This window comes from Phodopus roborovskii, unplaced genomic scaffold, assembly GCF_943737965.1.
Source record: "Phodopus roborovskii unplaced genomic scaffold, PHOROB, whole genome shotgun sequence".
NCBI lineage: Eukaryota > Metazoa > Chordata > Mammalia > Rodentia > Cricetidae > Phodopus > Phodopus roborovskii.
Window position 1 is genome coordinate 21,493,014 of NW_026125281.1, and position 21,152 is coordinate 21,514,165.

Here is a 21,152-nt window from a genome sequence, read left to right on the forward strand (position 1 = left end):
TATAGCGACACAGAAGTCCTTGCTGCTGGGGCCTCACTTTTCACAACTACAAATTTTGATGCTAGATTGAACTAGTTCTATGGAGTTATCTGATCTCCTCTCAAATCAAGTTCCTGTGTTAATCAACAGTTCCTCATGTCATGTGGTGGTAATGGGACATCCTCATTTCTTTCTTCTTTCCCCCATTTTTTTTAAATTGAAAACAGATTCGTTTCTCAGACAATACATCCTCACTACAGTTTCTCCTCCTTCTACTCCTCCCAGCTACCCCCACCTCCTCCCCCCCTCCTGATCCACTCCCCTTTCATTTCCTCTTCAAAAGTAGCAGGCCTCCAAGAGACAACAGTCAATCAGGACAAAACATGAGACAACAAAACAAGGCAAAGGCCCTTAATACCGAGGCTGAACAAGGCAATCCAATAGAAAAAAAGAGCCCCAAGAGCAGGCAAAAGAGTTACATATATATCTGCTTCCACTGTATTTGTTTTTTGTATGTGTGTGTGATTTTTTTAATTACCTTTTTAAAAAAATTTTTACATATCGATCCTAGATCCCTCTCCCTCCTTTCCTCCCTCTCTCCTACCCTCCCATGTCCCCTGACCACCCTCCCATCCCATTCCCACCCCCACTCCACAGGGAGGGTTATGTCAAGTCATTTGGAGTAGGGACTAGGCCCTCCCTCCTGCCTCTAGGCTAAGGGAGTATCCCTCCATGGGGAATGTACTCCCAAAGTCATTTCATGCACCAGGGATACATCCTGGTTCCACTGTCAGAGATCCCTTAGACTGCCCAGGCCTTCTAACTGAGACCCATGTTCAGGAGGTCTGAGCCAGTCTGGGAGGAAAGGAATGCACGTGGGACTAGGAAGATTAAATCAAGGGAGGAATAGACAACAGAGAAAGAGAGAGAGAGAGGAGTCATTATAGGTTTGAAGAGAAAATTGACTCTAGAGAAATGTACAGAGACCTACAAGACTGACCCCAATTAACAATCTGAGCAACAGTGGAAAGGCTACCATAAATGCCCTTCCCTGATACTGAGATTGATGACTGACTTATCCACCATCATAGAGCCCTCATCTAGTAGCTGATGGAAACAGAAGTAGACACCCACAGCTAAACACTGAGCCGAACTGGAATCCAGATGCAGAGAGGTAGGACAAGACCAGGCTACAGAAACCCACAGAGACAGCTGACCTGCTTCCATTGTTACCCATCCCAGAAAAACACCGAACTAACAGCCATAATATTAGGAGGGCTTGTTGCACAGCAATGCAGGCCCGGTGATTGCTGCTTCAGTCTCTGGGAGCCCATATGTGTCCTGCTTAGGTGATTTGATGAGCCATATTCTCCTAGTGTTCTTCATCCCTTCTGACTCCTACAATGTCTTCTCCCCCTCTTCTGCAGGGTTCCTTAATCTCTGTGGGGTGGACATAACTGATGCCTTCAACTTGGATTCTCTTCATACAATGTCTGGGTATGGATCTCTGCATCTGCTCCCATCTGCTGATAGAGGAAGCCTCTTTGATGAAAAGTGGACATAGAACAAATCTATGAATATAGCAGAATATAATTAGGAATTATTTCATTGACTCATTCAATCATGTTTGGTTCTATATCTCTGGGCTATCCCTTTAATATGAACAAAATAACTGACCTGTTTTTAAAAAACAGGTCTTTTAAAGACAAAGTGGGGATGTGGGTGGAGAGCTTGAAAACAGGGAAGGAAAATCTAAAGGCAGCAGCATGTTCCTTAAAGGAATCACTTAATGGGAAAAGCTGAAATTGAGCTGAAGTCCATTGTTAATTAGAAAAAATGGAATGCGTTAGACTGAATGGGACTTTGCCTTCATAGCAGCTTAGTGTATTTGATGTAATAAATTCTCACTTTTCTGTGTTAAATTCTTTCATACAATAGGAGCTTATAAAAAAGAATATAGACTGAGGAGTAAGTTGTATAATGAGATTTAATCTATGTAAAATATGTCCCAGAAGAAATATCCTTTACTTTGATCATATCCCTTGAAACAAGATGCCCTGCTGGAAACCACAATAAAATGAGAGCTTGGGAAAAAAAAACTCATCTGGCAAGGAAGGTTGCTCTTTCATATAAAAGTTCACCATGTCTACGGTCCTGGGGTGGGCTTAATTAATGTCAGTGAAATCTCCCAGGCTCACTGAGGCTTAAAGGCAAAATAGCTCAGAGACTTTCCCTTGGCTTCCTCTCTGAAGTATTCAAGACTGGAGACACCTCCCTAGCATGTACACACAGGCATTTCACACATGTGCCCAAAGGAGTGAGTGGCTCAGCCACACATAGTAGGTTTCTGTTACATTTTAGAATACTCTTTACAAAAAGTATCTGCACTCAGCGGGCTCTGTATATCAGCTTATCTTCTTTATCAACATGCAGGAGTGTCAGATGCTATTTTGTCTCCTGTCATCAGAAACTTCCCCTCATTGTAAATGGACATGGTAGAATTTCTGTCTTGCATTCGGTTTCTGTTGGTTACTTGCTTTTATGCAGAATAAACTATGCAGCTCTGTCAGGCTAAAGGTAAAACCTTCATGGTTTTCTTTTGTTTTTTTTTTCCTAAAGCTGAAGTCCATTTTAAACAGTTGCTCATTGCATTAGAAGACTCTTATTTTTCTCTGAATGTTTACTGTATTTCATTTCCATCAGATCTACTGAGATTCTGAGCCTCCTTTTAGAAACAAGCTAATATCCACATCAATATAATGTTGAGGGTTTTGTTGTTGTTGTTGTACTTGCTTATAGATGGAAAGATTTACCAAGAACAGATTCACAAGTACAATAAACCAGAAACAGCATCACTTATGCCTAAATGGATGGTCAATATAGATTCACTGACTTTGAAATGAAACTTCTATCCTGTTAATTGTATATATGACTCTGAAAAGAAACAACACACACACACACACACACACACACGCACGCACGCACACACACACACACACACACACACACACACACACAGTTCATTAACATTAAGCAGCTGTGCCACACTGGAGGAAGCAACGAATCTACTTCCAATCCTTGCCATAAAAATGATCATTTTCATGAGAATTCTCTTTCAATCCCCCCCCCACACACACCTTTCTACATATACTGGTGACAGTATTTTGAGCCTATCTATCATTTTCAAAGTTTTGTTATGCAAACTTCAATTTTCTAAGTATCTCAGGAATACACAGTGGTCTTAAATAAGGTGTGATTGCAGTGTGGTTCTGTGTTGTTTTTGTAGTCTCTAAGACATTCTAACACTATTTAATTAGAAAAAAATTCTCCTCTCTTGAGAACTGGAAACTCAATGAAATGTCAACAATGCTGTCAGTCTGCTTCAGGCTAAACTCATTACACAAAAGCTAAAGGTAAAAACAGTCCAAGAATCCTTTGTCATAATGTTGAGGCCCACACCTATGCCAAAGAAACAATCCCATGAAAATGCCAGATTAGGAAGGTGAGACCTAATAAGTTACCCCAGCACTAGCAATAACTGTTCACTCCTTGCATAGGGATTTGTCTAATTAGTCAAATAGCATCAAGTTTTGCCCAGACCTACCTGAGTACCATGCTCATTGCCTGACGAATTGAATTTGAGCCAGTATTCTTTATACTAATATGTATCTTTCTTCAACCAAGAAAGAGAAAAAAGCATCCTTTGAAACTTAATATAACTAAGGACTGAACAAAAATGTCTTTATCTGAATTATGGAAGGTTTGGCATCCATAGGCTCACTCCCAAGAATAATAAAATTTGGCATTTACTATTGTCTGAGTACTTATAAAGGCTAAATTTCTTGATTTATTTAAGCAGATAATAGGGAAGAGCAAAGTACAAAAACAAGTGTTATATACTGAAGGCATGTGAGTGGCCTCCTTCCCAAAGATAATGCAAATTACAAGTACGTAAAGCTTTGTCCGCACCTGGGATCTTTAATGAGGATAAAGAAAAATCAGACAGAGATTCTCCTGGGGAAAGAGTGGATCGTTATTTGAATAACCTGCAGTGAATTCTAATCAATGCGACGTGACTTTGAAAATGAATGTGGTCTTTCAAGCAGCCGTACTTGAGCTGTGATATTAATCATAACTTCATGGTACAGTAAAGCTTATGACAAACGCTTAGGCAGTGGACTAAGACAAAAAAACTGTCTTGGATGAGCCAAAGAAATGTAGGAATAAAACAATTTTCTGTTCCTCATGGCCAGCTCACTATGTTTTCCTGTCTTTCTTCAATTATCTCAAAAGAGATTGATGCGAATTGCATGTCATAGGCATAATTGTTTCTTTTTCTCCGTAGGTGGCATTTCACATGTAGCTTATTTCCGCACACAGTCTTGGGAATATTATTTAACATTAAATGATACCAGGGAACGGGTGTGCCAGTATGCTAAGGATACATTAAGCAAAACAGCAAACCTCTGAGACCAAGGGAATTTTTGCTCTGCCCATTAGAGGTCTGAATTCTCTCTAAGTGCACCCAGCACCTGAAGAAGGTTGAGTATAAACATAGAAGTCTCCTGGTAGGCTAGAGAGAAAGGGAGGCTGACTTAAATAATCATTTAAAAAATCAGTTATCAAGTGTTTTCTTGCTTAAAAGAAAATGTAATTAGTTTTTGACAAGTTGACATTAAAAGGCTTATTACAGAACACAATGCATTAGAACTAAAATCTCAAGAACACATGAGGAACTAAGATGATAAAATACACATCTTATGGTAATTTAAATAATTTTTGGTCTGGAAGTGATTCCATGGAAGACATGGAGTGCATTATTTTCCTTAGCTTGATGACAGTGATGTGCAATATTGGGAGCTGTCATTCTGGTCATTGTTGTGGCTGTAATGTTCTCAAATGAACCACCCGTGATGACACTCACTGTGCTGTTTAGAATATACGATTGCCATGCCATTGGCATGTCTCAAAGACAAGCATAATACTTGTAGTAAATATTCTCACAGGAGAAGGGGTTCTTACTTCCAGGTATAATTGAAGGGGGATGGAAAACAGTATACTGAAGCCTTAGGACTTCACAGAAAGAAAGATCCATTCTAAGTGTCCTCTTCATTTTTTAAATAAAATTTAAGAAAGGAAAGTCTCACGACACATCATTTGTTTCTTCTCTTGCTTCAGTGCACGAGGCAAATTATCATGGACATTCAAATGGAATATATATCAAATGTGAGGGAAATGTGCTTGTGTATATCTAGACACACATGTAAACATGAGCAAAGCAAATATGACACTTATACAGAAAATATGAAATGTACAAATGCATACATATATATGCATATGTGATGTAGGTAAATGGGGAGATCACAATTTTAATGTCATAATCCATCACATAATCTATGGTCCTTAAAACAGATTTTAAGTGTCATATGAATGCTTGGATAATTTTTCACTAATTATTCCTAGTCAAAGTCATTATTTATGCAATCCTAAAATTTGTATTTACATATGATTTTTAAACTTCTAACCCCAATTCTGATGTTTCCCAGAAAGTTTTGCCTCTTTTCATGTACTAAGAAAGTAGACAATAGGTAAGGGTCATATTTATTTTATTGATTTTCAGAGATGGATGTAACATGATTAAAAGACCCAGAGTCTGATATTAGGGTTCCAGCTTAAAGCTGAAAATCAGAAAAACAAAGCAACCAGCCACTAGCTCTTATCTCTACCTCAGCTCAGACCAAAGGGGTGATCCTCAAACTGCTCCTCAGATTCATTCAGACTGCTTTGCCCTCCTCAATGTGACTAGAGACTAATTCTGAGACTGACTGCCTTTCTATCCTCAATGTGGCTAGGGAATAAATTCCAGCTCTGAGACCCTGTTTCTGTCTTAAATATAACTCATGCGTCCTGGAATTAAAGGTGTGTGATCCCTAGTGCTGATATCGTCTTTCTGTAAGCTGTTTCTCTTTAAGACTAGATCAATCTTGTGTAGCTCAGTGTTTCTTTGAACTAACAGAGATCCGTCTATCTCTTAAGCTTGAGTCCTGGGATTAAAGGTGTGTGCCACCACTGCCTGATCTCTATAGCTTGAGACTGGCTTTGCTGTCTGAATCCTCAGGCAAGCTTTAATAAATCATACATGACTTATCACCACAGATGAAAATTCAAGGTGCATATTGTTCATATGTTAGCTTTACTGAACCATTGGATTCCCAGTGATTTCTTAGAATGCTTTTGTTGTATTTTTGATGATGTTTCTAGATGTTATTGACCCTTGAATCAGTGGGCTGGGTGAAACAGATTGATATGACTAATATGGATGTGCGTCTTGGTCTGTTTTCTATTACTGTATCTAAACTTAAAAAGAACTGAGAAGTTCAAGGTCAAGACACATCACCTAGTGAGAAATCTCTTGCTATTGGAGATTCTCTCCATTATAGGTCATTATATGGTAAAATGATGAAACTGGCTTTTAAAACAGAACCATTCAGTTACCCATTAAGACATGAAGCCATTGAGCCCTGAGTGTACTAATCTATTTATGAGGAGTAAGCTCTCCTAACTCAATCACCTCATAAAGGGCCCACCTGACACTACCTGTCAATATTTTACAAAGGGGATGAAGTTTCAACTTAAGTTTTGGCAGGGACATTCAATCCATAGCCATGGACTTTGTTTCGATAGGAAATCGAATAAGCAAAATATACAGAGAAAGGGAAAAAATTCTGTGTCTCTCTGTGTCTGTCTCACCCTCTTTACCTTTCTCCTTTTCCCTTCCTATATCCTCCCTGACATGCTGAGCAGGAGCATTGGTGCTCTCTTGTTACCAGACTGAGACTTGCATTCCTAACTGTCTTGGTTCTCTGGCCTTTAGGCTCAGATTGGAACTCTGCAACTAGCTCCTCAGGTGAATGCATGTCTACTTATGAAAGAATGTGCCTGGGTGTCCAACTGGTTCACTTTGATTTAAAATTCTAGTAATAGTGTCTTAGGAACATGTGTTACTTTCTCAATGTATTCCAAGCAGTGAGTGGCAGAACCTTGAATAATGACGATTCCTTTAACTTTACTATTTTATGTGTTCCAAACTCAAATTTAATGATTTATAATTTACATGCTTCCCAATTCATGTTTTAAGTGTTCAGTTTGGTGCTTATTAGTGAATTTGCTTCATTGCTCAGATACCATCGTAATTCAGTTTTAGGATATATCTCTCCAATAAGACATCTCATGCCCATTTATAATTTATCTGTTTCTACCTTCATTCCTAGGCAATCATTAGTCTATTTCTGTCTCTGTAGGTTTGCCTTTCCTGGATATTTTATAAAAGCTGCCTCATAGAATATGAGGCCCTTTGTGTCTGTTTCATTCCACTTAGTGCAATGTATTGAAGGCTCTTTCATGTTCATACTTTATGCTCTTGTAATGGCATCTCCTCCTCTTCATTCTACTCATTGCTTCACCTCTATCTTGAGCAGTTTCTATTTTGATTTTGACTTAAAATGAGAGACAAAGAGCTGTTTCGTGGTAACATGGGGGAAACGATGCTGGGATGGGCAGAAAAAGGATCTGGATTTGACTGCACAAGCAAGGCAATTCTCTCTCAACAGCTTCACCTGTAAAATGATGGTTACTGAGAAAACCCAAAGGAGACAATACTTCCAAGTAGCACTTGCCAAGTTCCCAAACTGGTAGCTTACATTTGTATTATAACAAGATAAAGTTAATGACATGAGTTTTTACAATGCAATAGGCCTTGCATTTGAGGCCTATTCCCGAGTTTAGGTAAGAAAGATTTGCTCAACCATCTCAACTATGATAAGGAAATTGAGATCACTGTGTTCAGGTCACCATGCACTGAGCAGAAGTGCAAGTTTCTAAGGGTAAAGTGGCAGTGGAAAAATTTTACCACCTATTCCAAACATCCATTTAGGGGAGCCTGAGATAGTGGCCCACAAATCGAAATTTCATCAGCTATGTACGAAACACGCATGCTGTCCTTCAAACAGGCAAATGCCAAGGCTTATAGACTGGAACTAAGTTACTAACATTACTACTCTGAAGGTAATGCATGTGTGTCTGGAAAATTAAAAGCCAGATTTTAGTGAAATAGTTCTTTAATTGTTGGCATATGCATTGCAAACATTTGATAACCATGCATTGCATCCTCAAGTGTTATCAGAAGTTGCAGGTACTTTATATGAACCATCCTCTACTTTCTTCTGATGAGTTGACTCAGAGACTTAGGTGAGGGTATGCTTCCCCAGGATTCTTTGTTGTTGGGCATGATGTTGGGATGATTTATTGTTCAGGAAATTGGAAGAGAAAATCTTATGCTGTTTCTGGATGATATTTCAAAATGCGGCCTATATGAATAGAAAGTTCAAGCCACACTTGACATTGTTAATCAGAGCAGCATTAATGAGTTGCAAAAAAAGTATTTGGGTATTGGATAATGTCATGGACTGTCTACCAACTCATACTCTTTTTTAAAGCAAGGCTTTGCTAGTTTAAGGATCTATTATGGATTCCAGCCTGGCCTTGAACTTGTAGTCTTCTTGTCTGTTCATACCTAGGGTTGTGACTAGCAGCATATGTCACCTGGCTTGCTTCTTAGGTTCTTATGTAAAGGAAACCAATTTTTACTTTTTAATTTATTGGTATTCACATTTCAGTTACATAGTGAAATTAATAACCAATATACTAATCAAAATATCATTCACTGTTTAGAAAACTAAGGTAAATAACACTTGACTTATGTAATTCCTAAGGATTTTTCTCTTTGGACATGTCATTTTCCTACGGTTAAGATGGTTTGTTTACCATCTTTCATCTGGCAGCTGGCAGCCACTACCATGAAGGTTGAGCTATGCTGTTTCAGCTGGTACAAGATCTAGCCCGGACACGGGAAGAGCTATACCAGGACTTACGGGAAAGTTTTCCAGTTAATACAAAATGCAAGTCCTCTTTCCCTACCAGAAGAAATCATCAGCAGATAAGCTGACTACTCTACAGGAGAAAACACACACACACACACACACACACACACACACACACACACACACACACACACACACACAAACACAGACAGATGGAAGAAATTCAAAAGACAAGAACTCTCCACTCGGTCAAATTCTGACGCGCCACCACTGGGGCATCTCTTGCAGACATAAGGGCCAAGAAGAATCAGAAACCAGAAGTTAGGAAAACTCAGCAAGAGCATGCTCTCAGGGCTGCCAAGGAAGCAGAAAGGCTAAGCAGATATCCAAGAAGACAGCCATGGCTGCCGCCAAGACCTTCACAAAAACAGCACCTAACTAAAGGTTCTGAAGCCTGTGAGGGTCCCTGCTCCCAGAGTCGATGGAAAATGCTAACTTGGTAGATCAGGGTTTTAAATAAATTTCCATCTCTCTCTCTCTTTTTTTTAAATAAAAAAGATCAAAGTGTCTTAACTGTATTGTTGGTAAAACCTTAGTTTCGAGAACCTCCCAAATTTGGTAGGTAGCATGACATAAAAGCCCATGGACAGGTGGCACAGATAATCTAGAAATTGTATGACAGAGGTTTCCATTTGGTCTGGCTGCTTTTTTTTGTTTTTCAGGCTTTTTAAGTTTGGGATCATTGGCATGAATGAGTTGAGGACAAGTGAGTAGTAGCCTTAGTCATCTTTGGCTTCTCAAGAGAACCAGGCACACATGAAGCACTCGGAATTGTGCATTGATCTCCCACAAGCAAAAGACTCTTGCATTATGTGAGTGCTGACAAGAAATGTATAGGCTTAGCCACACTTGGTACACACTTTTTTTCTAAGAGAGATACCAGTGTATGGTAGCCAGCAGATAGACAATTTCCAAGTCCTTCCAGGTCTAAAAGAGAGAGCTCATGATTCCTTCCCCTTTCCAAACTCCATTTCTACTTTCTTATTATCTTAGATAAAGTCCACAAAGGATCAATTCCCCTCATGACAGCAGCCCAGCCTATTGTTTGTCGAGCTTCCTCTAAAGGTATTCTGACTTCCCTGTCCTTTTATTTCCCGACCTTACATTCTGCTCCAGCTGTTTCCTCTTCTTGGGGACACATCTACCTATCAAATTCTCATCCACTCTGCATGAGTGAATGCCCTTCAGTGTTATGAACACACAGATCCCCTGATGCCCAGGGAAATGAACAGCCCCGATAGCGGTTGGATGTCATTCTAATGGATTTGGAATGATGATGTCTCACTAAGAGATTTCATGAGGCGCATCTCCAAGACAAGAGGCAGAAAGAGTAGCGGCAATACCTGCTTGTTGCAAAAGTGTCAGCACCTTGCTCTGGGTTGCTGATACCTGGTCAGAAGGGTCAAACTGGACTAAGATCAGAGCTGAGATTTTAGCATAGCCATCTGTTATGACACATTTCCTATTAAAGTTGGTGTGAGTTCAGTCATCCAGATATATTCTGTGTACTTCCCATCCTCCTTCACTCCACCCAGAGACTGCCTGTTTTTCTCTAGCACCACTATCTTAGCCTCAACAGCCATTATCTGTCACTTGGGCTTCTTTGAACCATGGCAACAGCCTCCCTGCTAGTGGCTTCTCTTCCATTCAAATCTCTTCACACCGATTAATTCTGCGAGAGAGGCAGGGCAATTTAAGTTTCTCCAAAGACTTTTTGTTGCAATAATTGTGATTGCTATTAACAGTTTGAAAGAACTTCTGCCAGTGCCTGGGATGGCTCCTCAAGCTACTCTGCCTCTGTCCACGACCCCTTAGCTACCCTGTAGACTCTGTAGACAAGCTGAACTGCCTTTTCCTCACAGACTTTGAAACTGAAATATCTTCTACCAAGAATACCTCAGCATTTCTGCTTCATGGAACTGTTCTCTTCTTGACAGACAAGTGTCAATACAGAAGCAGTCTCACAGGGGCCACACTGGGCCCCCTGATTAATGATTCTCTCTCCAATCCCACCAGAATCTTTTCCCAGAGAAACTGACATTATTTGACATTAATTTATTTTATGTGAACACATCATTAGATATCATCAAATGGCTGTAAAAGAAATGAGTTTTGTCTTCTGGCTAAAACAGAAGCCCTTCAGCGGTTTGTCCAGTCAAGCTGGTGTTGCAAACTATGACATATTTTCTTTCCTTATGCTAGTTTATTTGTTTCTTTGCTTGCTTTGCTCTCCTCCTCCTTGCCTTCTTCTTCCTTCGTCCTTCTTGTTGTTTTGATGGGTTTTCCTTCTCCTCCTCCTTCTCCTCCTCCTCTTTCTTCCTCATCCTTCTTATTTGAGACAGGGTCTCTCTATATAGCCTAGGCTGGATTTAAACTACCAGTCCTTCTGTTTCACCCTCCTCAATGTGGTATTATGGGTTTATATGACCATATTGGCTCTGATATTAACACTGATGAATCCATATTTAAGTAAGTGACTCGGTGACTCAGTTTTCTTATCTGTGAAATTGGACCCCTGGTATATAAGGTTGTTTCCTGTAATGAGTAAATTAAAACAGGCAATTAAGGGGGGGGGAATGGAGAGCACTGTGTCAAACATCAATTCACAATGTAAAGAGTTATGTTTAAAATGCTAGCCATCACTACAGCAGAAAAGCATGTGGGTAGCTACATAGGTGCATCAAAACCTTTGTCTTTAGGTGGTGTCAGAGTACTGAATGATCACTATAGGCAACATATTTAGGTCTTGGAATTGTCAAGGCAAGTTGTTGTTCAGAGCTCTGATGTAATCCGTTTTCTTTATTGCTTCATTTTCAAGAAAGTTTTACATAATCACTGTATGCAGTCCTTGTACCCACTTGGTTCAGTGGGTAGGTAGTACAAAGTGAGACACATGTAAGTAAGTATTCAAAGTCTGATAGAAGAGCAAAACCATGAGCCAGGACTAGGAAGTGCTACCCTCAGCTCTCCTAGACAGGCAAGATAAATTCTAGTTGCGGGCTGCTAGGCATTGGGTGAGAATTTGTGGATGCCCTTGAGGGACATGAAAACAGCCTCTGTGAGTACATAACCAGGAAAGAATGCAAAGTCGCTCTCTATGCACCAGCATATGAATGAGTATGCTGCACATATGTATTTCCACAAACGCAGAATTATAGACTTGCTTCAGTGGGGGAAGGAGGAGAGTGTTGAAACCTGATGGCACATCAAGCATTTCCTGAGGGAGGTTGTCTGTCAGTCTGTTTGTGCTGGCTGATTGAAAATCACATGTGGCTTTCAGATGTAGAAAAGGAAAAGTATTTGCATGTAAGAAAGAGAAATTTTTAGTATAATTTTTGATGTATGCTATCTAGGCAACCATACCATATTTCTGGGAAAACATCTAGGCACAGGGTTGAGTAGAACTGTATGAAGACCATCTTCTTAGTGGTGGTAGCAGTCCCTTCCTCCACTTCCTTCTCTTCTTCCTCCTTTTTCTCTGCCTCCTCTTCGCATTTTTTCACTTCTCTTTTTTTCAATTGTTTACGGAAAGGTAAGATTTCCTCTTGGTCAGCCTTTATTTCCATACCCTCTCCTCTTTATTCTTCCTCTCTTTTATGAACATGGGGGTGGGAAATTTATTTTAATCGTGTTTTTCTTTCATCAATGCCAAATACTCATAAAAGGATGGTGAATGGCAATACAATTCTGAAGCCACGGAATGTGAGACGGTAAGAAAAGACTGATGTTCTGCTGTTGGTCTTGGACAAAATCATGACTTACAAAGTGGAGAAGTAGGGTCATTCTTTTTAAATTACACAAAATCACCCAATGGAAAAGAAAACTGAACTCCAGAAAGGAAATGATATTGCATATGCACTATGTGTATTAGGTTGTAGGCCATGAAGACCAGGCTTAAAGGCTGCCTCTTCTACTTGCCCATTTTTTTTTTACCCTGGGAGACAGAACCTGTAAGTATTTCACAGTATCCACAACTCCTTCCTAGAAACACAGCAAGAATGCAGCTCCTAGCCTCTTGTGCATCCCAGCTCAGTCTAGTGACCGACTTTTTTCTAATGAACACATTAACACTGATTCAGGGTCAAACTACTTTGAAATGTCAGATGAAGTAAAAATTGTTTTGATAGGGTAGGCAGTGTAAGTTTGATGTTATTGTATCAGCTTGTCTTTCCCTGTGGCTTTTGGGTTATTCTTGAACATTCCATTTAGTGTTATGTGTCAACGAGACTAACATTGTTAGGCCCTAAGGTTACCAGAACCCAAATGTCTCAGGGTTCTTGTCTTCTGGTCATTTTCCTCTTCTTTCAGTATTTACATTTTTCTTAATTATAGTAAAAACAAAACCTTAGTCTTCATTATCTGCTGCCCATTCTGGTTGCTGTCACAAAAACTGCAGAAAAGTCAAGTTTTCCAAGAACCATGACTCTGGCTATGTCACCTCCAGAAAAGAGTGACAAAGTATTTCAAATCCATATTTCCCTGGAAGACATTACGTTGGTCCCCACAGGGTCAATCTGTAAGCAGAACTAGCAGAACTGCATTAAATGAAAACAGAAGGGGAATGCTTGCAGTGTTGAAGGTTGATAGAGATCATTACTAAGTTTTTCAAAGGGTATGTATACCACAGGGATTTTGGACATGTATGTTGCCCAGGGTTTCTCAGAAATGCTTTCAGACAGTAGACTCTCTCCCAATTTCATAGTTTCAGCGACTATTCAAAATTCCTCCTATGCTGTCATCTACTTGATTTCTTTTCCACAAGTCATCGTTCCCTTCACTCTCTCCTAGTTTCCATTGCTGTTACCATGCTGGAGAAAAAAAGAAATAAGAAGCATTTCTCAGATGAGTCCACAGGGTTAAAGCCTCAAGTTCCATGTCTGTTGCGTGTTGGAAAGGATGTACCCCCTGTGAAGCATGCTTTTAATCTTCCTACAGCAGCTTGTTTTATAAAGCATTCACAGAGGACTTGTTCAATGAGTGACATTCTCCAGATTAATACACATCATTGGCGAATGACCAGGTTAGGTAACCTGAAAAAAAGAAAACATTAGAATGGGAAATGAAGTCTTCATTCTAACAATAAACAGTCACGAGTGGTTCTCCTTAGTCAAAGCATCGTTGAGCCAAAGGAGTTGGCCTGGCAGTCTTGTGCAAAAAAAAGTGCTAACATGGTTTTTCTGTAAAGATAGTTTGTGGCAGGACTGACCAGCTGAAAGGAGTATTGCAATCCAGTTATGCTTTGACACAGTTCATACATGGAGAGTGTCTTGCAACAACACCTCTTGCTTTTGACTTGCTGTGATGCCTGAAATTGCCATATTTATGACTAACTCAGGTGAAGATATTGTGAAAATGAAAGTTTTCCCTCATAAGAGATAAATTGTCACTGATTATCATTCCAGTCTTACCTTCAGACATATTATGCAGCCTCTGAAGAACTGCAACTCCCATTGATCATTGCTAGGTGCAGATGTGAGGTTCCAATGGAGGAGGCAGCCATTGTCTTCCCATCTCCAACCTCCTCCAACCTCTCAGGTTACTGTACTTGAGGCTGTGCAAAACTGTGGAAGCTTGAGAATGTACAAGCTTTTCAAGCTAGTACAGGGCATGTGACTCCTGAGCAAGAGCCAAACTTTTGATGCTACATATGACATTTGTTCTTGTGTTACCATAGTGATAAGGCACACAGAGTAGGTTTAAGCCATAGATGTAGACCTCTCCACACTGGAGACATCTTAGCCTTTTAAGGTTTTCCTCCAGAGAAAGAAGGTATCTTTGTTGTTCTGGAGAACAACTAATTCTGGCCTGTTTTCTGGAAGGAGACACTGGTTCAATTCTTCAATTCTGTTTGCTATATAGACATCTTTGAAACCGTGGTTGGAACTAAATGGCAGTATTTCGGTTCATTCAACTTACAGAAGTATGAGAAATTCGTGGATAAATCTTTCTTTAAAATAACAATGTAAATACAGTTTATAAAGTCATGTCAATTGAGAAACTCCTTCATTTGCATTTAGCAACTTTCAAGGAAAGTTGTATTTATATTTATTGTTGCTAAAGTAGAAAGGATAAAAACTATCATGTATAGTTAGTGCAAGAATTAAGTGAAATAGTTTGTTGGTGGTAAAATATATATCTAAATATAATAATTTGCAATAATTTAGTATATGTATACTTATATACAATGTAATATATCATTACAAAGTATTTTGTGTTGCTTATTAATTGAAATTGTATTTAGTTTTGAAATGCTCTTTACTATATTTACATTGATACAACGGAGAGTTCTAAGTAAGAAGCTGGTCCCAGCTCTGTTACAGACAATCTGCAAAGCTCTGGCAAGTCACAGAACCTAATTGGTCATGGAATACAATGGATAAGGACTCATGATTGATGGTGCCAGTCTTGAGCAATGGATAGATACTGTTTGGTGAATTATACTGAAAAAATACTGGAGTCTAGTCTGTTTATTGACTCAGTAGGAAAAATGTGTGTGTGTGTGTGTGTGTGTGTGTGTGTGAGAGAGAGAGAGAGAGAGAGAGAGAGAGAGAGAGAGAGAGAGAGAGAGATAGAGGTGAAACAGCCAGATCTTTCAGGGACAGATCTGAGAGAACCGTGGGATTAAGCGATGCACTAAAAGCTGTGAAATAAGGTAGCAACCATACAATTACTTTGCACGAAAGAATTAGTTGCTCAGTTAAGACATCTAAATCTGTTAATTAATGAGTTGACTAAAATCACTTGTGGAATCAAGTCAGGGATGAAAAATGAGAACACAAAATGATGAGTGGGAGAAAGGGGTGGCTCTGAAGCCATTTTACACTTTCATTTTGGGATGAATGGAAGTCTACTTTTAGTTAGGCCATGACCTATAAACCAGGTTAAGTACTTCTGGAAATCCCAGCTGTTGTCAGGCTGTGTGGAGGCCAGCCTGGCTTTTTTTCAAATGACCCAGTATGCTGTTGCTGCCTCTGGCTTCTCCTGGGCTCCAAATTGCTGCCTGAAGCAGCTGCTCAAACACTTTAATGGCCACAATTAACCCATCCCAGAGGCTGACCTTTAGACATAGCGGTGGTGAATCAAGCCAACTGGCCTGTGCTCTGCCATCTTTGGCAAGTTGTGTGTGACTTCGTCTTCCATTTGGCTTCCCTGAGCATGGGTAAGGGATCAGACTTCCAATAGCACCAGTAGAGGCAGGGTTTGAGACAGGGCTCTACAAAAATTTCAAATGCCCTGATAAGAAATGTTCTTGGAAACAGGACATTTAAAGAGCCTCAGAACTTTCTTAACTTCTTTCAACAGACAGAGCCATGTTTTTCCTAGGGAAAAAGAATAGAATTCATGACCAGAAGTTACTGTTTTTAATCTTTGGTTATGACCAATAAGACACAGGAAATACTTCAAATATGAACTATAGCTGTGGTCTATGGCCAGTCCTGGTACACAGGAGAAAGGGTTACCTTCATTTGATCCACTAAAGTTCCCACGTGCCTAGCCAAATTTAGCGGTGGTAGACACAAACTTTACCTCTACTTAGCTAACAATCTAATGCGACTGAAACATCCATCATTTGTGAGGAATTCTGTGAAAGAAAGAACTGTGGATATAAAGTGTTGGGGGTAATTTATCAGAATAAGGGGACAAGCACTTTGGTTATTAAGGTTCACGGAAGTGTATTTGAGTTGAGATATTTGTAACAAAAAAGATCCATCTATGATCCTTTTTGCACAAAGGAATGGGGACCCTGTCAGGGGGGAAAACGTTCTTAGCAAGGGATTAGCTTGCGATTCTAAAAAAAAAAAAAAAAAAAAAATGTACAGGCCTGAAGGCATGGCTCACTGGTTAAAAGTGCTTGCTTGAACATTTGTTTTTGAGTTGTATTTATGTATTCATAACATATATATATACATATATATACACATACATACATATACAGTATACAACAACAATTAATGAGAAAAGGGGCCATGAACCATGAATGTGAAAAGGAGCAAGGAGGGGTACATGAGGCAGTTTGAAGGGAGGGAATAAAAGGTAGGAATCAGAATTTATACTGTAATCTCAGAAAGTAACAGAAATAAATTAAATAGAGTATGTTCTGTCCTTACAGAGGACCCAGGTTCAGTTTCCAGTGTCTGCAACCCCAGTCCCATGGGATCTAATATTCTACCAGCTTCCATCACACCAGGCCCACATGTGGTCCAAGTACATTCGTATAGGTAAACACTCACACACATACAACAAAATTAAGAAACCTTGTAAGAAGCTGTTTAAAATGGAATAGAAGGTGAAAATAAAGGGCAGCTGCTAATACTGTGGAATACAGAGAAGGTTTACATACATGAAGGACAGTATTAAGTCCAACAACATCTTCTAATCACTAAGGGAAATCTGGGCTTTATCCTGTCTTTAGAGTCCCAGGATTATCAGTATAAAGACAGACTGAGTGGTTTAAAAACCACAATAAATAAATAAATAAATAAATAAATAAATAAATAAAAGTAAAAACTCTGTCACAATTCTGCAGGCCACGAGTCTGGAATTGAGGTGGTGGCAGGTTGTATTCTTGAGCTCGGAGTGAGAAGTCTCCAAACATCTGGCAGCTGTTAAGGTTCTTCAGGATCCTAGGCCCTCCGTTTCTCTTCTCTATTTTCTGGGCTTCCTCGTCAACATCTCCTCTTCTTATTAAACAACACTTGCCATGAGAAATGAAGCACAATCAAGGAGATCATGGTTGAGGTTCTCTAAGGATTTCTAGCGTGTTACTTTTACCAAGACTCTACTACTAGGTTTCATCCCCATGCCGCTGTGCCTCCTCCTATGGGAGGAGCATAGAGGTCAACCCACTAAATTCCACTTGAAGTGAAACCCATTGGAAAGTTCCATGTGGAGAGGTGAAGATTGTCCTTTACTTATTTGAGTAATGAAGACAGGGAAAAATGATGATACTGGCAGGGTAATAAGGTGTGTGAAGATGGCTGTATGTGGAAGCAGGAGGACTCGGGAAGCTTGAGTTGGGATCAGGGCCAGCAGCTTCAGTTTGGGCGATGATGCAAATGTCTTGCTGAAAGGTGGACAGTAGCCTACAAGAGACATCTTAGTTCCAGGCATAGCTGTCTATCATCACACAGAGACTGGTTGGATATCAGCCAGGCGTCTTCCTTTTTATGTCTCTAATTCCTAACTTTTGGCCCCCACTGTGGGCCTCCTATTCTTTTGGAAAAATTTTCTACTGAGTGTTGAGAGCCATTGCTTTTAAACCTTGCCCCATTCTGTCCTCTATAGAAGATCCACAGGTCTTAATGCTTAACCATGAAGGGTTCTGAAACTCCTTTTTGTAGCACATTATACTTCTGTAGGCTTTGAGGTTTCCACTTTGCAACGGCTGTCTGCAAAGCTGAGAGCACCATAGGGAAGAAAGTGATGTAAAACCTTCCCTTCAGTTTCCTAACTGGAAATTAAATGTTGGCAAGTTCTGGCTTTCACTCTCTGGAAGGATTTCCAATAATACTCACAGCATACCTCTTTTAGAAGAAAAAACCCCACCCATATCTAATCTGTAGATACTGTGAACAAAGCTTGCCCTCCATAAACTGTTAGTCCTTGCCAAATACATGGTAGCAAAATTGCCATGTGTAACCTTGACAAGGAATTTTTTCTTTGAAATCAAAAGTGCAAACATCCACATATAGGACCATTGAAATTTCTCTGCCTTCTACCTGCCTGGTTAACAGGACGGAAAGAACCGCTCTTCATGGTGAAGCAGACTCTGAGTGAGCCAAAAAGTGTGGATCTTTCATGAAAGTGAATGTACTCTTATTGCACAGCCCCTTAAAGATCGAGTGCATCTTGTTTTTAAAATGTATCTTTTAATGTGTATTTATCTGTGGGAAAGTGTAGCTGGGAAGACCAGAAGAGGGTGTCAGATCCCCTGGAACTGGAGTTACAGGCAGTTGTGAGCCTCCACGTGGGTGCTGGGAACTGATCTTGGATCCTCTGCAAAAGAAATATAAGCTCTGATCACTGAGAAATCTTTCCAGTCTGAGTGAAACTGTTTTTCACTTGCTAGTGACCTTGATCTTTCAGTTATAAGAAGCATCAGATTCAAACTGGTGCAGCCAAGTAGAGAAATTCATGGAAAACCTAAGTACAACACTGAGATAGAACAAAACTCCAAGCCAAATGTGTCCCCGTGGCTCTCCACGCTTTCTTAGTTGTTTCTCTCTATATATCCCATATTCATACAGGTTTCTCTTACTGCATAGAACAAAAATGTGGGATTGCTTCTCAGTTGTTCTATCTTTGCACATCACCTGTGTTCTGTAGGGAGAGAGTGGTAACCAACTAGGTTGGAGTCACACGCCTTCAGCCAGTGCTATGCTTAAAGAAAGCCAGCCTTATGGGATCAGCAGAGCCTAAAAGTGCAAAGGCAGCATGGTATCATGGGAGACACAGTGCTAGCATGTTTCACAAAGCAAAGGGTAAAAATGAAGATGTAAAATACCAGCACTCCCAGGCAAATGTCCATTCACTTTGGGCAAATTATCTATCCCTTATTCCTGTTTCTTCATTTTTAAAGTGGTTTGTATACTCCCCACTGAGTAATTGAGAAGATAAAGTGAGTTAATATGTGTAAAGTATATTAGAGCAGTGCCTAGTCATATCTGTATTAGCTTTAATATCTATTTATTTACTTACAATGGGAGTTTTGTCTCTGCTGAGTCTTATACAGACAGGCATCAAGCTGTTTTATTGAGCAGAAAGAAATTGCAAATTCACAACAACACACACAGAACTGGAGAGGAAGCAGGAATTTTAAAAGTGGATAAAGTTGATTTGGGTTGCTAGTGTTCATCACTGTCTTTATTTTGGCCCCCTCTCCAAACCACATGATCACTCGCTGGAATTCTGAAGTGTCTTCTGTGATCTCCTGACCCATTACACTGTTCTCATAGTCCAACTCCCACATGACAGTCCAAATACACTGCTGAAAGCATGGATCTCCAGCTGCTATCATCTGAAGCACTGTATTCCAGAATGTGCAACCACCCCCTCCTAACCTTCTTGCTATCTGCCTGTATACTACCATTTTCTTCTACTGTGCCATGGTCTTGTATTATATAGCCTCTTTTCTTCCTTCTATGTCTCACACATTCAAAATCCATTGCCTTCTTTGAAAACGTTCTTCCTTAGAACTCACTTGGCTTAACCATCCTCACCTTCTGGCTTCAATATGCATGCCATGTCCTCCAGGGGACTTCTCCCGATCAACTCGACAAAGTGTTTTTTCTCTCCCACTTCATCAATTTTCTATATGAGTTTTCTTACTGTTTGTGTCATCTTTGCTTTCTGAATATTTCCTCTAATGGCAAATGTCTGGGTGGTAGGAAGGGAAGAATGTGTTACCTATGATGGAAAGGTAAGGATTTGGCCTAATGCACGGAAGCTGCCTTTCCACTAAGGTCATTTGTTCTTACTCGAAAGGTTAACTGAATTTTTGAGGGAATGGACAAGGGATTCTCTCCATCTGAATTCAGGGAACAGAGACTAGGTTTCTGAAACTTCTGTGTGCTGGAATCCTAAAAACTGTACTGTATTAGTAAGGGGAAGGAAACAAGAGGAGCTTGGTTTTATTTTCTGTATCAACAAAACTGCATTGCTAATCATTGTTAGCATGCAAGGTGGTCTGTCTTTTAAATGAAAACTAGGGGAAGATGATATAATCATCTAATCAAATTAGCTTTATGAGTCTGTGAATGTAATTCATACAATGAAAAGAAAGAGGCATGTGAAGATATGTGATTTCAACAACAAAGGGTAACAAAAGAAAAGAACCCTCAAACAATAGGAAACTATTAACCAGAGTTTCAGGCCCAATAGCAAATGCAAATTAAGAAAAAAACTTTGAGTTTGTATGAATATAAGAAAATATATAAGAATATTGGGCTGGGGGGCATTGAGTGGAGAAGGAGCTAGGAGAAAGAGAAGGGGAGTAGAGAAAAGCTCGTGAGACTAGGATAATTAAGTCAGGGGAGGAATAGACATAGATGAGAGAAAAAAGAGAGAGATACCATAAAAGAGGGAGCCAAATGTCCAGACTGACCCCAACTAACAATTTGAGCAACAGTGGAAAAGCTACCTTAAATGCCCTTTCCTGATAATGAGATTGATGACTAACTTATCCAGCACCATAGAGTTCTCATCTAGTAGCTGATGGAAACAGAAGCAGACACC

General features: G+C 39.8%; 1 pseudogene; it reads left to right on the top strand.

The window, feature by feature from the left end:
• The first annotated feature begins 8,834 nt into the window (after positions 1 to 8,834).
• Positions 8,835 to 9,353, top strand: LOC127232952 (60S ribosomal protein L24-like; annotated as a pseudogene).
• Positions 9,354 to 21,152: the final 11,799 nt, after the last annotated feature.